Consider the following 16,820-nt stretch of genomic DNA (forward strand, 5'->3'; position numbering starts at 1 on the left):
ATATAATTAAATGTCTATTCCTCAAAAAACTGGAATACTATTTAAACAAATTGAATCATTATCTAGAACTAAAACTCTTGGTGATGTCAACATACTTTAGAGGAAGAGGAGCATAGATAAGCATGAAGTTAAAGTCTCTTACAAGAATTATCTTACTTGGTGTGATGAAGCTATGTATTATTAACTGGACATTATAAGAAAATATAAGTATAAATAGGTTTATTTAAAATGTAAAGTTACAAACCCTATGGGCAAAAAAAGTTAAAATTCAGCTATATGTGACTTGCAAAATATACACTAAGAAAACACCATATGCAAGATTGAAAACGAAAGGATAAAAAGTATATACCATATGTACCCATTATCTATTGCCACGATAATCCTGTATAACAAAAACCACATGAAAAGTAAACATTTATGTGATGCCCACATCTGTAGGTTAGATGGGGTCATCTGATGGGTTATCAATGGATTAGCTTTGCTCTCTCATGTATTTGGGGGTGTGGCTAGCTGGTTCAGCTCTTCCTCACATTTCTCTCATCATACAGCAGGCTAGCGTGGGCTTGTACACATGGCAGTAGCCAGGTTCCAAGAGACAGTAGGAGTAAGTGCACAGTCCTTTTAAGGGACAGGCTCAGAACTGGCACATCATCATTCCAGAAAATTCTATTGGCTAAAGTAAATCACACGACCAGCCCAGATTCAAGGAGCAGGGAAACAAACTCCTATACTTAATGGTAAAAATCTGCAGGTGATCTGCAAAATGTGTGGATACAGGGAAGAATAAAGAATTAGAGATGTTTTTGAAGTTAATCTTCTACACCATGCAAATTCTAATGGCGATAAAGTAGGTTTAGCCATGTTAATATCAGCCAAAAACAAAAAGATGATAATGGAACAGTCCTTTACTCTGACCACCATATTTAAAACCACAACCTCTCTTCTGCTCCCTCCAGTTCCCAAGCACCCTTCATCTGTTTTGCATTTTCTTTGTTCCATAGCACCTATAATAATATAATTTACTTATCATGTTTATTTTTTAGTATGTGTTTCCCCTGGAAGAATATAAACCCACTAGGGCAGGATCTTTGTACTTTTTGTTCACTAGTATTTCCCATCTACCTAGGGCAGTGCCTTATATGTGGTAGTTATCCTGAAAGTATTTGTTGAATAAATTAATACACCAAGAAGATATCAAAATTATTAATATATAATTGTGGTGGTATCTTAGATTACTGCTTCCAATTCTTTACTCTCCCCATGTAAGAGAATTATATATTCATCCCCTTTACCATATAACTTTGTAGTGCCACCCTTGAGACAGGGTTAATTTGCCAGCCCTGATAATGTTGAGCTTAATCATGTGATTTATCTCAGCCAACGGGGTGTAAACAGAAGTAACATCTACCAGAAGCTTTAAACATGCTTTTGTGGTGTGGTTTTCTCTCTAATAAATTCCCGTCTTGAGAAGAACAGGCTCTGAGCAGTCACTGGTCCTGGAGTTAACAGAATACGGAATAAACCTGACCCTACCCAGCAGGATAAAGCACAGCCACCCCAGCTGACCTACAGAGCTTTCAGCAAGAAATAAATGCTTTTTGGAAGCCACTGAGATTCTGGAGTTCTTTATTATTTCATATGGCACTGGAAACTTAATATAGCACAAAAACATAATAGTAAAACTTCTAAGCAGAGAGCAAAATCTGAAAACTACATGAGAAATTGACAAGTCAGATCATGGTAAAAAATTTTAACATACCTTTATCAGAAATTGATACATCTAAAAGGCCAGCCATGGTGACTCATGCCTATAATCCCAGTACTTTGGGAGGCCTAGGTGGGCAGATCACCTGAGGTCAGGAGTTCGAGACCAACCTGGCCAACATGACAAAACTCCATTGCTACTAAAAATACAAAAATTAGCCAGGTGTGGTGGCGGGTGCCTGTAATTCTAGCTGCTCAGGAGGCTGAGGCAGGAGAATCGCTTGAACCCGGGAAGCAGAGGTTGCAGTGAGCTAAGATCATGCCACTGCATTCCGGCCTGGGCAGAGAGCAAAACTCCATCTTAAATAAATAAATAAATAAATAAATGAAAGAAATTGACACATCTAAATGGTAAAATAATTGGTATGGTTGTAGTAAGTTTGACTAAATGTGGTCCATTAGATATATAAATGCAACACTGCACCTAACATAGAATATGCATTCTTTTCAAATATATATGGGACAATATAAAAAGCAATCAAATAGTTGTTCACAAAAATTTCAACAATTTGAAAAAAAAAATAGTTTCACACAGCACATTATCTGAACTTACCAAATTAGAAATAATAAAAGGCATTTTTTTAAAGTATTTTGAAACTAAAACTACATCCCTAAGTAACTCATGGAACATAACTCATGAAACGAAGTCACAATGGAAACTTTAAATGATTTCAAACTGAATTGAAAGTGCAACATACAAACACATGTAGAATTGTGGAACAGTGAATGCAGTGCTTAAATTCCTAGCCTTCATAACATTTAATATCCCTTTTTTAATTACACTTATTTTTAAAATACATACATTTATATTAAATGAGTTAAGTTTTCAACTCAAGAAGGCAGATAAAGAACAAGGAAAACTGAAAAAAATTGCAGGGAGAATTTCACTTTCAGCCATGATAGACAAATAGGAATGGGATTTATCCTAACATCTTAAATAACTTGAAAAGGAGATAAAATATGAAACAGTGGTTTTTAGACATCAGAAAACAGGCAGTGCTGGACAGTGATCCCAAAGAGAAGGGAAACAAATAAGGTAAGCCTTATGATTGCCCGAGCTCACTGCCTGAAGAGAATTTCCAGACTACAGTGCAATGAGGAAAACAAAACAGAGTCCAGCAGCCTTGCTGACTTAAGAAGACAGAATTCAGAATTTTAGGAGGTCAGGAGATACACACAGACAGCATCAGAGATCTGCAATAGGGTTCCCCTCTATGTCTTTGCATAAGTGTAGATCTACACATACATGCAAGGAAGTTACCTAATGCCAAAGAAAGAGCCATCAGAAAGGAATAGGTGCAACAATGCTCACAGCTCACTTCTCATTAGGAGTAGTCCATGCTCAAACCAACAAGAAAGAAAGACTTCCTAATACTTGGAGCATCAGACAGAATCCTCAAAAAGGTATTGCCTCAGTAATGGGAGCAAATTAACCCTAGACTAAATCTGCTTTGGATTTACCTAAGACTTAAAAATAAGCTTTAAAAACTAATTCATTTCAACTAACTTAACTGAATCTCAGAATAAACCCCAAAAATATCTAAAGAAATAAAATCCAGCAACCATCAGTGACCAGAATCCAATGGCAAATCACCAGTTTATGCAAGCAGGCAGGAAAATACTACCCACAGCGAGAGGGGGCAAAAATCAATCAATCAATCGCAGAAATGGCAGGGATGATAAATTTAACAAATAAGAATGTTAGAACAGCAAAATCAACTCCACACTTTAAGAAGATAGAGAAAAACATGAACACAAGGAAGATATAAGTAAGACTCAACTTGAATTTTAGGAGTGAAAATATAAGATGTGAAATGAAAAATTTACTAAAAATAATTAGCACACTAGACACTGCAGAACCAAAGAGTAATTTACTTTGAAGGCGTAGCAACAAATACTATCCAAAATGAAAGAGTGAAAACAATGGGACAATGTCAAAGAGGAAGGAAACAAAAGCACTTGAAGAAATAATGGCTGAAATTTTAAAAACTTGATGAAAACTATAAAACTTCAGATCCGGAAATCTCATTGAAATCTAAGCAGGACACATGAAGAAAATCACACCAATACACATCACAATCAAATTGGTGAAAAACAATAATAAAGATGAAACCTTAAAAGAAGCCAGAATCGGGGTTGGGGCATTACATGTACAGCAGAACAAAGGAAAGAATGAAAGCAACTTCTCATCAGAAACCAGACAGACTTTAAGACAATGCTGTGACATCTTTAAAACATCGAAAGAAAAAACTGGCAACCAAGAGTTATATACAAAGCAAAAATATCTGTCTTTCAAAAATGATAGCTAAGTAAAGACTTTCATTGACAAACAAATGCTGAGAAAATCATCATCCAGAAAGAATTTTAATTTTTTCCCACTACAAGAAATACTAAGGGTAGTTCTTCAGGCAGAAATTAAATGACACCATACTAAGGGTAGTTCTTCAGGCAGAAATTAAATGACACCAAATGGAAATGTGGATATACACAAAGAAAGAAGACTTTTGAAAATTATTAATATATAAAATAACCAATAAATAGTTTTCTCATTAAAATAAAACTTTAAGAAGTTATTGTTTAAAACCAAACCAAAAGTTTGTTGAATGTATACTGTATTAGAAGTAAGTTTTACAATAGCAAGAGCACAAAGGATAGAAGAGGGAAATGAAAGTATACTGCTTTAAAATTCTTACGCTGGATGGAAAGTGGTACTTTTTTTTTTTTTTTTTTTTTTTTTTTTTTGAGATGGAATCTTGCTCTGTCGCCCAGGCTGGAGTGCAGTGGCGCCATCTCAGCTCACTGCAAGCTCCGCCTCCCAGGTTCATGCCATCCTCCTGCCTCAGCCTCCCTAATAGCTGGGACTACAGGTGCCCACCACCACGCCCAGTTAATTTTTTTTTGTATTTTTAGTAGAGACAGAGTTTCACCATGTTAGCCAGGATGGCCTCAATCTCCTGACCTCGTGGTCCGCCCAACTCGGCCTCCCAAAGTGCTGGGATTACAGGCGTGAGCCACCGCGCCCGGCCGGAAAGTGGTACATTTTGATTCAGTGTCCAACTATAAATAGTTCACAATGTAATTGTAAACCCTAGAGAAAAATCTAATAGATATCCAAGACTGGAGATAAAAATGAAATTATTAAAAAAAAAATCAGCTTAACCAAAAAAAGGCAAGAAAATGGAGAAGAGGGAAAAGATACAGAACATAAGAAACAAATAGCAGATGGTAGATAAAAACCTAACCATACTAATCACATTAAATGTAAGTGGTATAAATAGTCAATTAAAGACACAGTTTGTCAGATTGGATTAAAAAGAAAGAATCAATTGTATGTTGTCCAAAAGAAACCCACTTTAAATATAAATACACAGACAGGTTAGAAGTAAAATAAGAGAAAAATAAATTCCATGCCCATACAATCCAAAGAAACTTTGAATAGTCATAGTAATATCAAATGAACTAGATTTCAGTGCAAGGAATATTACCAGAGAGAAACAACATGAATACATAATGACATAAGGTTCATTCATTAAGAAGATATAATAGTCTTCTATGTATACGCAAATAATAACAGATTCAAAACATCTGAAGCAAAAAAAGTGTTAAAACTGAAAAGATAAATGGAAAATTTCACAATTATAGTTAAAGATTTTAAGTGTAGACCAAGGAAAAAGAAAATCAGTAAAGGTGTAAAGACTTGACCAATAGTTTCAATTAACTTGAAATTGACATTAAATAAAAATGTCACCTAACAATCTTTGTAATTGCACACAAAACACGTGCCAAAATAAATCATATTCTTAGCCATAAAACCAGTCCGTACAGATGTAAAGAATTCAAGTCATACAAAGTATGTGCTATGACCACAACAGTTAAATTAGAAATCAGTAACAAACAGATATATAGAGAAACCCTAAGTATTTGAAAATTAAACATACACTTCTAAATAACTAAGGGTAAAAGAAGAAATCACAAGGGAAATAGAAAATATATTGAACCAAATGGAAATTAAAAGGCAGTGTATCAAAATTTCCTTCTACATGTTAGCATTGAACAACTGGAAAAACCACATATGTTAGCACTGAACAACAGGAAAAACTAATTTTAAAAATTATCTATAATATCATCATAAATATGGGCCAGGCGTGGTGTCTCATGCCTGTAATCCCAGCACTTTGGGAGGCCAAAGTGGGTGGATTGTTTGAGGTCAAGAGTTTGAGACCAGCCTGGCCAACATGGTGAAACCCTATCTCTGCTAAAAATACAAAAATTAGTGAGGCATGGCGGCGCTTGCCCAACTACTCAGGAGGCTGAGGCAGGAGAATCTCTTGAAACAAGGAGAGGACGTTGCAGTGAGACTTGCAGAGACTCCATCTCGAAGAAAGAAGGAAGGAAGGAAGGAAGGAAGGAAGGAAGGAAGGAAGGAAGGAAGGAAGGAAGGAAGGAAGGAAGGAAGGAAGGAGAAAAGACAATGAAATACTTAGAGAAAATACATTCAATACCTGTACACTGAAAATTATAAAATGTTCCTAAGGGAAATGTTTAAAGACCTAAATAGATGATGACATAGTCAATGCTATGGATCTGATAGCTTAATACTGTTAAGATGTCAGTTCTCCCAAAATTGATCTACAGAATTAACACAATCCCAATCAAAATCACAATTGGCCTGGTTTTTTTGTTTTGTTTTGTTTTGTTTTCTGAGACCTAGGCTCACCCTATCACCTAGGCTGGAGTGCAGTGGCATGATCTCTCACTGCAACCTCGGCCGCCCAGGTTCATGTAATTCTCCTGCCCCAGACTCCCGAGTAGCTGAGATGACAGGTGCCTGCCACTGCCCCCGGCTAATTTTTACAGTTTTTAGCAGAGACAGGGTTTCACCATTTTGGCCAAGGTGGTCTTAGAACTTCTGACCTCGTGATCCACCCGCCTCGGCTTCCCAAAGTTCTGGGATTACAGGTGTCAGCCACCACGCCCGGTCACAATCGGCCCTTTTAAAAGAACAAAATTGTTAAGATTTGCCCTACCATATTTCAAGACGTCCTCAACAGTCACATAATCAACACAGTGATTTATGTAGAGACACATAGATTCATGGAACAGAATAGTCAATTTTGACAATGGAATACTAGTTAGCACTTAAAAAACAACAACAACAACAACAACAACAAAAAACTCAAACTATGGATACATGTAACAACATGGACATAACTCAAAAACATTATCCAAACTGAAGCAACCATACACAAAAGCTAAAATACTATTCATTTATGTTCATATGAAGTCTCAGGAAAAGCAAAGCTATAATAATAGAAAGCAGATTCGTAGTCGCCAAGGCTCAGGGAGAGAAACGAGGGAATTAACTGCAAAAAGCCATGAGGGAACTTTCTGAGCTGCTAGAATGTTCTGTATCTTTATTGTGTCGGTGATCATACTACTGTATACATTTGTCGAAGGTCATTGAATTATACACTTAAAATTGGTGAATTTTATTGTATATAAATTATGTTTCCATAAAACTGAAAAAATAAAGATGGAACCAATAAACATAGAAAAGTACAACAAGAATTCATGAAACAGAAAAATAAAAGAAAGTTTTATCTTTGATAAAACTAATAAAGTGGACAAACCTCTACAGGACTTACCAAGAAAAGGAAAGGCAAACTAAAAATATTATGAGGAAATATTGCTACAGATAAGGTTGAGTGAATGCTATGAACACAAAAGAGGAAAAGCCCTCTCAGTAGGGTCATGTGGCTTAGTCATATGATGGACTGCTGTTCTGCAGTTAAAATGAATGAACCGAATCTATGTGCATCTAAAAATCATGGAAACATACCTTTAAAATAAAATACAAATTGCAAAAGGATACACACAATTGTATTGATTTGCGTAGATGTTAAACAAACAATAGTAAATATTGTTTATGCAAGCATACATATATAGAAAAAAATTTAATATGTGAGATTTAGAATGCCAGTTTACCAACTTCAAGATATAGGTTTCCTCTGGAAGGAAGAAAACCTGAAGGAATGAGAGATAGGGATACAAAAGGGAACCTTGGCTATATCTTTATTGTTTTATTTCATTTGTGTTATAAAGAAACTGGCAAAAAGACAGAGCTGAAGGCAAAAAAAGCAAAACAGTATTATCTTTTAGGCATTTTGGTCAGTAATTGTCTGTTATATTACTTTTGGTATATTTTAAATGTTTCATAATTTGAAATAATTTGAGGGTTGATAAAAGCCAGCCATTACTATAAACTTCTGAATACTGATCATATATGTGAATAATCTCACAATTGACATAGCTACTAGATTTATAGACAAGAGCCAATACATTTTAGTTTTATCAGTAAGCTTTATCGGAAGTATTAACAAATTGAGAATTATATTGGTAGATCCTTAGTTACAATTATTTACTGATTCCTGAAGAAGGCCAGAGTTAACACTAGTATCCAAGAGATAATTTCAACACGTCACTACATGGCAGATATTAAAGGCCATATCATGATTAATTGTTGCTAAGGGTGAATGAGTGCCCTGTGATCCCATCCTTGCAAATGAGGTCAGAGAAATGCCTGTGCTTAGAAAAGAGTCAATGTGATGAAAATCCAACCAAGAATTAATTGTACCATGTCCTTCCTATATCTTAGCATTTATCACTTTGAATCATAATTGCCTGTCTGCTTGTATGCTTGGCACACAATAAATAATTAACTGGCTAACTACTCTCCAGGAAAGTAAGTTCCATGAGTAGAGGGATTGTGTCTATTTATCCCTAGCTCCTAATATGGTGGACCTCGCATGGAGTAGGCACCAGCAAACATTTTTTGAATGGCTGTAGGGGGAGATAAGATGCTGCTACTTCCATAAAAATTTCCTAGATCTTCATCTGAAAAGATCCTTCCTCTCAAGTTTATAACTCTCCTTAGAATGTTTGACATGTTTCTTGTAGTTACTTATATTTATGCATCATTTCCACAACTACATCATATTTCCTTTCAAGTTTCTTGAGAGCAGGGAATATTTCCTTTATGTAATTTATTACAGAATGATGGAAAGTGGAAAGCAGATGAAAATCTTAAACCTAAAATTAATTCATTTAAACACTTTTCTAAATTCAGTGGAATTATACTGACCTTAAAGTAAGCAACTTTGAATCATTTAAAGTGAATTTCACTTGCATGCATTAAGTTATTTGGTAGCAACGAAATGGACTATAATATGTCATGCCATGCCACCTACAGGGCTAGCTGCTTGTTTACTCAGCGATTACCTGTTAAACCCTAACGAACAAAGACAGCTGCCAAACATTTTCTAGGTCATTTGTTCTGTTTGTAAACAGAAAGTGTACAATATTTAACAAGTTGTAATCATTTGCAAACGAGATTTATGCAGAATGAAAGAATTACAAAAGAGAAGAGGGAAATGAATGCAAGTCTTAAGTGCTTAATGACCCCATTAATTGAGAGGGAGGTAATTGGAGAAATTAAACAGAAGAGGTAATGGCCTTAGAGTTATTAACCTATTCTGAGAGTACTGCTGATGCTTACCAGGTGGTTTTCTTCTAAACTGAAAGTTGAGAGTCAGTGTACCTTAATACAATAGTTCTTGAATCTGGCCAATCCTAAGAATCACCTGGAAAGCTTTTGAACAACACAAGTCCCCTGAGATCCTCTTCTTACTTTCTTAATCAAAATCTTCGGGGTGGGGCTCAAGCATATGGATTTTTAAAAGCTGGTCAGGTGATTCTTTAAATTTTTTTATAAAAAGCAGGCTCAGTTTAGACATCATTGCTTTAGAACAAGGTTTTTCAGCCTTGGCACTGATACAAACAGGAGGCATAGAAATACTAGGTAGAAAAGGGTGGGGTCCCTGGCAAGCATTCTGCCCTCAAACCTGGGCCTGCAGCCCCAAACGAGAACTTCACAACCCTGTTTTCACGCCTGAATTTTGCCTTTTCAAAAACCACTCTGGCCCACCACACCCCTAACCCTGTACCCATAAAAAGCCCAAACTCCAACGGCAGAGGAGCAGAGCAGTGTGGCAGAGAAGGAGAGAAGAGAAGAAGCATCTGAATGTCTGCACATCAGAGACTATGGTTGGAGAGGAATTTGGCCGTCCCAGGCTGAACTCCAGGGGAAGATTATCTTTCCACTCCATCCCATTTCCAGCTCCCCATGCCACTGAGAGCCACTCCCATCGCTCAATGAAATTCTCCGCATATACCACCCTTCAATCTGCTCATGTGACCTGATTCTTCTTGGACACTGGACAAGAATTTGGGACACACTGGGTGTGGGAACCCAAAAAGGCTGTCACACTGACACTTCACTGAGCTGTTTAACATTTAGGCCACCAGTGGATGGCAAAGCTAAAAGACCATTGTTTGTAGTACATGCCCTCTGGGGTTTTAGAGGTTGCTGACAACCCCTAGACGCTGCCGTGGGCCGGTACGGGGTTCATTCCTGCAGACACCCAAAGGCACTCACCCCAGCTCCTGCACCCGCTCACGTTTGTGCTCCCCTTCCCGCAAGGGGTTTGAGCATGGTGGAGAAGTAAATGAGCCACACCCCTGTCGCAAGTCCCGCAAAGGTATCAAGGGAACTCTCCCATCTGAGCACTATTGACAATTTAAGACAGCTAATCATGGTGGAGGCTGCCTTGTGCCTTGCAGAATGTTTAGGAGCATCTCTGGCCTCCACCCAGTGGATGCTTCCCTCCCCTAGATTATAAAAATCAAAACATCTCAAGACATGGCCAGGTTCTTTTGTGAGGTAAAAATCACCATCAGTTGAGAACCTCTGCTTTCATGCTATGGAACAACACTGACAGAATTTGCTGCAATAAGGTGAGTAGTCTCTGTCTATACTGTCTAATACCAAAGCCATAAACTAAATATGGTGATTGAGCCCTTGAAATGTGGCTAATGCTGGGCATGGTGGCTCACACATGTAATCCCAACACTTTGGGAGGCCAAGACAGAAGAATCGTTTAAATCCAGGAGTTCAAGTTTAGCCTGGGAAAAAATAGAACCCATGTTACAAAAAAATTTTTTTTTTCAATTTTCTGGGCATGGTGGTGTGTGCCTGTAGTTAGTCCCAGCTACTAGGGAGGCTGAGGCCAGACGATTGCTTGAGCCTTGGAGGTCAAGGCTGCAGTGAGCCATGGTCACACCACTGCATTCCAGCCTGAATGACAGAGTGAGACCCTCTCTCAAAAAACAAAACAAAAAAAACAAAAAAACAAAAAAGAAAAGAAAAACAGTAATGAAAAAAAAGAAGTATGACTAGTGTGATTTGGAACTGAATTTTAAATTCTATTTTATTTTAATTTTAAAAGCAGGACATGATTTGTGGCCATAATGTTGAACAGCACAGCTTTACAAGATTCAGATCTGACTGTAGGCAATGAAATCAATACAATTTCCTCCTAAGTGCTTCTGAGACCTGCCATGTATGTATAATTTACAAGAATAGAAAATCTACCTACCCGCCTGTATGAATAAGAAAAATATCTTAGGACATTATAACTAAAAGAAAGTTTACTAGAAGTTTTGTTTTCTAAGGGCTACCCAGGAAATACTGTTTGTTACCACCATTGATATCCAGATTATGCAGTCTGGCTAGGGATAGCCCCTTTCAGTCCCAACCATGATCTGCTTTTACTGTCCTTAACATTTTCTTCTGAAAAGTTCTCACTGTTGCCTGTTTTCTCTCAATTCTTAACTAGTTAAGTATACAATGACCATATGACCCGCAATTTCACTCCTAGGTATATATTCAAGACACATGAAGATATATATTCACAAAAACACTTCTACATGAATGTTCATAGCAGCATTATCCATAATAGCCAAAAAGAGGAAATAACCCAAATGCCCATCAACTGAATGGATAAACAAAATGTGGTATATCTATACAATGGAAATTTTTTGGCAATAAAAAACAACGAACTACCTCTGTTATGTGTTACAACACGGACAAACCTTAAAAACAGTATGCTAAGTGAAAGAAGCCAGTAACAAGCCACTACATATTACATAATTCCATTTATGTGAAATGTCCAGAATGAGGAAAAATCTACAGAGACATAAAGTGGATTATTGATTGCCTAGGGCTTGGGTAAATGGGGAGATTTGGTGGTAACGGCTATTGGGTATGGCATTTCTTTTGAAGGTGATGAAAATGTTCTAAAATTAAATTGTGGTGACAGTCGCACAACTCTGTGATTGTACTGAGAACCATTGAATTGTATCCTTTAATTGTGTGAATTATAGGGTACATGGATTATATCTCAAAAAAGCAGTTTAAAAATCTGTCAGTATAATCTATCACATTAACAGATCCAACATGAAAATCTGCATGATCATACCAATTGGTGCATAATATTTATTTTTGAAGTGGAAGTGGCCTTTGGAGATGCTATTCCAAAAATAGTCTCTCCACCGGCTACCACTCTTCTAATTTCCAGGAGAATTGAAGTGACCCTGCATTGTGTCCAAGCTTGGGCCGACAATCCTTGAGCAAGGCCCTTCCTCAACAACAAGTCATCCTACTCTAAAGGTCCTACTATAGGTCCACAGCCTGCAACTGAAAGGCCCATCCTTGTAATTCCTGAGTTCTTTCAGCCTCTCCAGACCAGAGGAATAATGGACACGTGAACATCACCAATGAGAAAAGACAAAAAGATTAGAGGATGCCAATATCCAGTCTAATTTTGTCGTGAGCCAGGCTGGTCAGACCTTGTCCTGGATGGAAAGTGCTACGTCATGGAAAATAAACAGCTTCATCAGGGCATGAAAGGATGACATTCACTTTTAGGGGCTTGAGTTCTCTCTGTAGCCCCAGGTAGAGCCCATTCTCCAACTTTAAACTCACTCAACTCAGATAATTTCACAGGAAATGAATATGTTTCTAGGTTTTTTGTTATGAAGTGACAAATCATACTGAAAATAAGTGCCAGGCTCATGCTGTGTGAGCACTGACAGTTCAGAATTCCTTGAAGTACACAGAAGGTGGGGAAGGGAAAATAGCAAATGTCAAGGGAAGTAAAATCTTACATAATATAAACAAAAAATTATCTAAGCAATTATGCTGTTAGCCTCCAGAAGACATAATGTCACATGAAGCTAAATAATTTAAGTGGTTAGACAGAAATCTGATTTGAAATTATATGAAGAGAAGGACATTGGAAGACACAAAGAACTGGCTTGTTAAAGAAAATCGGGTAGGGAGGTATACCAATTCAGTGGACAGAGCAGTGACAATACATTTAAAAACAGTGGCACAGGCCAGTGTTAACTCATTTCTGACCTTTCTTCCATTCGCTGGGGGTGCTGATGGATACACAGAGCTAAGTCCTTTGGAATGGTTCCAGGAAAAGTTTGATTTATTTGGAAGGCCAAGTGTCATCCTAAAGATAAGCTGTATCAACTGCTCTGAATTTCTTAAATCTAGATATAGTGGCAGCCTTCCCTGACCCTCAGTGTCAGGCTGGATTAGGTACTGCCTCTTCTGTGTTCTGACAGCACCCTGGATGTACCCTTAGTATAGCACTTAATGTATTATTTTTGAGGATTGTTATTTACCTGCCTTCCCCATTGGACAGCGAATTTCTCAATAACTGAGACATTGTTGGCATTCCTGTGGTTTTCAGTTATCAAGGGCCTCTTATCAGAGTTTATAGGCAAGCAAAGTTTCTCATCTCTGGTGGGTAGTGTTTTACTTTCAGGTGTTCCACAGGCCAATTGGCTTCTTCCCAGATTAGGTAAATCAAAGGGCAATGCCATACCTGGACTCTGTTGCAGACCTGGTGGTGAATCAGGCTGTTCTACAATACTGAGTTCCATTAGTATTTGAGCTGAGCTCCAAAATGAATGCCTGCTACAAAACTGCTCACTTAAGTGGGTTCAATATCATTATATTGGCTTCCATTCCAATGTTTTTCCCTTGGCATTGTCACAGAGACTTCAGGCATTGGAACTGCACCCCTTCCCCATAGGCACCCTGGTGAGCTTTTGTTATTCCAGCCATGTTTATGTAGGATGCTAAAGAAACAAATTGCTCAGGGACACTTATAGAGCCTGAAAGAATTCATGCACCTTCCCTGTTGCTTTGCATCGTGGGAGGTTATGTCTAGGCGGCAGGATAATGTGGCTGTTGAACATTCAAATTTATGTCTCAGATCATGTACCCAGGTCCCAGATATGAAATCAGAAAGTTTATGATGTTCCCTACATGCTCCACATCCCCAGACCTAATCCCCCATCTTGTTGTCTTTTTTGTTTCTTTAACCCATTCCCTTTCTCTGAGCAGAACTTATCAATGACTTAATGGATTATCTGAGCAAGAAGTGTGTTTTCATCAAAACTTCAGGTTATGATCTTTCCACTTACACCAACTAAATAAACATTACAGCAGACACAGTTTCTTTTCTGTGTGTCAGCGCTGACACTATCTCGGTTTGAAAAAAGAGAGCAATAAATAAAGTCCATGTGTGTCCCCAAAGTAGCACCGGCCTGTTTGAGATAGTAATTATCACCAGAGCTATAAGAAGTCCTTTTGGGAACTCAGTCCTCCTGCTCTTGCTACCTCTAGGGATTAGAGAGAGGGAAAAAGACATGCACTGCTCTTTTTTCTGGGAACACACACAGATGGACTTCGGATTGAAGAAATCTGTGTTTGTCAAAACCTTTGGCCAAAGTTATAAATCTATGTGCTGCGTGGCAGGGATGTCTTTGACTCTGGAACAAAGAACAAAGAGCATTTTTGTTAGTCATGCTGAGGAAAACACTGAAGAAGCAGAAAGCCCAGGAGTGTTGAGACTGCCCCGCCTGTGCTAGAAGAGCACCCTGCCTTCCCTTTTAGCTTCCCAAAGAGAAAGTCCACTTTTAATGATGATAAGTTTAGACTTTTCACAGACTCATAAAACGTCAAAGTAACCAACAAACACCCTGGTGCTTTATTTCATTGTTGAGCTGAGTGAGTGACGAAGATCCAACATCACAAAGCCCCCAAAATTCCCACTATACTTGGCAAGATTCGTTAATATACATACATATTTTTTGTTTCACAAATATACTTTCATTGTAGTCCATTTAATATAAATATAAAATATAAAATACTAATATAAAAGTACTAGAAGAAAATTTGCATATTCCCATCACAGCACATTTTGTTTGTCGTGCTCTTTTGTGATTAAAGATATAATTGACGTGGTAAATCTTACAGAATAAAAAAGAATAAAATGTGGGTCTCAACTTTTTATTTGTCAATCCTGACATTCGCAGCTGATTTCACAAAACATTAAAGCACACTTGGACAGGGACCTTGTTTGAGATGGGTGGTATATTACAATAGGCTGTAAAAGATTGTGAAATCAAGCCAGCTCCATGGGAATGTGTACAGCACACATCTTCTGTGAAGCTCTGGCAGTGCCAAGAAATTCTTGTCCTCCTAATTGGCCAAATCCTGCTTTCATCACTTGCAGATCATAGCCCACAATCAGTAGAGGGCTTCCAGAGGTGTATGATATTACCCCTGAGTTCTTATCACAGACACTAAAATTCAGGCAGTTAAACTCAAGAGAAAACAACTGGGTAGTGAAAACAGAAAAATGATTGACATTTGTGGATTTCTGTTGTTGATCCTGCACTGATTAGGAGCCTCCAGCTGCCCTGCAGAAGGAAAGAGGCAGATCTTTGAAGGATGGTTTCTAACAACTTGTGAAGTTACCTGGGGTTAGACAGGAGTTCTGGTAAGAATGAGGATCAGCTTGGTGCTAAGCCAGGTTCTGTTGGCCTTAAATTCATGTATTTATTGAAATGTTACCTGGTTTGGAGTGATCTTAAGTTGTCCTGTAAGCTCTGTGGGACCCCATGGGCCATCTGAAGAAGTCTACTTAAAGATGCTGGCCCCCTGGATCTGGGATTGATGTGTACACCCCTGCCTTTTTCACCTTGCTTTCCATGGCATTCTTCAATTTCCAATTCTGAAATTTAAAAGCAAAAAATTGGCACTCTGCTGGCTTCAGTTTCATCATCTGTGCAATGACGGGTTGGACGGGATTATCTCTGAGTAGTCTCCCCAGCTCTGCATTCTGTGCCCCATCATTCTAAAGACTAAATGTCCTGCATCAGGCAGGAACAGTGTGATCACTACTCCAGGTCACCACTTCTGGCCTGTTCAAAAAGCTAGCGTATTTACTAAAGTGACGTTTCTGTGCTTCAGTGATTGCCCCACAAAATCCAGTTCTTCACTTATCATTTACTGTGTAAGAGGCTAAGGCCTATGACAAAGGGGGCTTCAAAGAAAGGAGAATGAAAGAAAGCAGATGTAGGTGAGAGGCAATACTTTTGCTTTTTTTTTTTTTTCAATAATTTGCTTCTTATTTTTGTCTTTTTGAGTTTCAGATGCACATCACTTATTAACTGATTGCCACTTTTGTTTACATAGCATACTGCCTTCATTTCTCAGCTAGCAATTTCTTAAATGAGTTCTAGAATAGTTTTCTCTTAATTTCAGCATTCTCCTGACAAGGTCTTTAGAGCGCTTGGAATGCACACTAATTTTCAAAAAGGTTTGTTATTTTAATCTCTAACAATTGTGAGGTGGAAAGCTCTAATTCCTTCTTTTGAATAGTGAGGAAAGTGAAATGCATGGATATTGAACAGCTCAAGACAGCGGAATTGGTCTTGCATTCAAGGTCACTAAATGGTGTACAAATAGAGTTCTGAAGGAGAGAGGAGGGACTGCCCAGCATGAATACAGTCACATGGATATCTAATTTCCCTACAGATTGCTCTAAGGCAGATAGCTCATTGGTGGCAGCATCTACATAAATACCCAGAGAATTTTGTTTCTTCACCAGATATCTTCCTTCTACCCTTTTTATCTTAAGTCAACTCCCTTGTCCCCACTTTATGACCCACCACTCACAACACGTAACATTTGGACATTGAAATTGTCCCATTTAGGCTGGGCACAGTGGCTCACGCTTGTAACCCCAGCACAAGGAATTTGGGAGACCGAGAGGGGCGGATCACGAGGTCAG

The 16,820-nt window shown here is 38.0% G+C and overlaps 1 protein-coding gene across 4 annotated transcripts in view; it reads right to left on the reverse strand.

The window, feature by feature from the left end:
* The window catches only part of TDRD15 (tudor domain containing 15), a 65,812-nt gene that overhangs the window by 29,909 nt on the left and 19,083 nt on the right, over window positions 1–16,820 (reverse strand). For 2 of the 4 annotated variants that reach the window (XM_015433958.4, XM_005576463.5), the window contains exon 2: window positions 15,599–15,758. The exons of the other annotated variants lie outside the window; for them this stretch is intronic. The gene's annotated coding sequence lies outside the window, so the exon portion shown is untranslated. The remainder of the gene's footprint in view (window positions 1–15,598; window positions 15,759–16,820) is intronic. 4 annotated transcript variants of the gene reach the window in all.

This window comes from Macaca fascicularis, chromosome 13 (assembly GCF_037993035.2).
Source record: "Macaca fascicularis isolate 582-1 chromosome 13, T2T-MFA8v1.1".
In the NCBI taxonomy this organism is placed as follows: Eukaryota; Metazoa; Chordata; class Mammalia; order Primates; family Cercopithecidae; genus Macaca; species Macaca fascicularis.